At 43.6% G+C, this 792-nt stretch overlaps 1 non-coding gene across 1 annotated transcript; it reads right to left on the bottom strand.

Moving 5' to 3' along the window:
- Nucleotides 1-408: 408 nt before the first annotated feature.
- Nucleotides 409-515, bottom strand: LOC141722843 (small nucleolar RNA R71). Its single transcript, XR_012575842.1, has one exon. It is a non-coding gene; the product is annotated as a small nucleolar RNA R71 (small nucleolar RNA).
- Nucleotides 516-792: the final 277 nt, after the last annotated feature.

Raw genomic sequence — 792 nt, forward strand, 5'->3', positions numbered from 1 at the left:
GGAACCAGCTTTAGTAGAGATGGGTGATCAAGCATAAAATCCTAAGATTTGATGGACTATTCTCAGCCTAAGACTAATGACATTCAGTCAAGCATCATCAGGCCAGCCATCAGGGCTAACACTTTTGAGATCAAGTCAAGCACGATTCAGATGATACAGAACTCAGTTCAGTTTGTGGGTTCTCCTACTGAAGACCCCAACATGCACATCAGGGATTTCATCGAGATCTGCGGCACTTTCAAGTTCAATGATGTGACTGAAGATGCTATCAAGCTGCGACTCTTCCCGTTCTCTCTGAGGGATAAGGCTAAGTGCTGGTTACATTCTCTACCAGCAGGGTCTATCACCACTTGGGAAGATCATGCTCAAAAGTTTCTCACTAAATTCTTCCCTATGGCGAAGACTGCTGCAATCAGGAATGCTCTTACTCAGTTTGTTCAGCAAACTGGAGAATCTATGTGTGAGGCTTGGGATCGATATAAGGAGATGCTAAGGAAGTGCCCATATCATGGCATGCCTGATTGGATGATTATTAACTATTTCTATAATGTATTGGGTGCTACTTCTAGATCCATGCTTGATGCAACATTAGAAGGAGCCTTGTGGGCTAAAAGCTATGATGAAGCTTATGAACTTATTGAACTGATGGCTGCTAATGAGTACCAGAATCCTTCCCAGAGACTGACTCAGGGAAAGGCAGCAGGAATTCTGGAGTTGGATGCAACAACTGCTATAGATGCCCAACTTAAGGCTTTGACGATGAAGGTGGACACTTTGGCTAATTATGGAGTA

This window comes from Apium graveolens, chromosome 4 (genome assembly GCF_009905375.1).
Source record: "Apium graveolens cultivar Ventura chromosome 4, ASM990537v1, whole genome shotgun sequence".
Taxonomy (NCBI): domain Eukaryota; kingdom Viridiplantae; phylum Streptophyta; class Magnoliopsida; order Apiales; family Apiaceae; genus Apium; species Apium graveolens.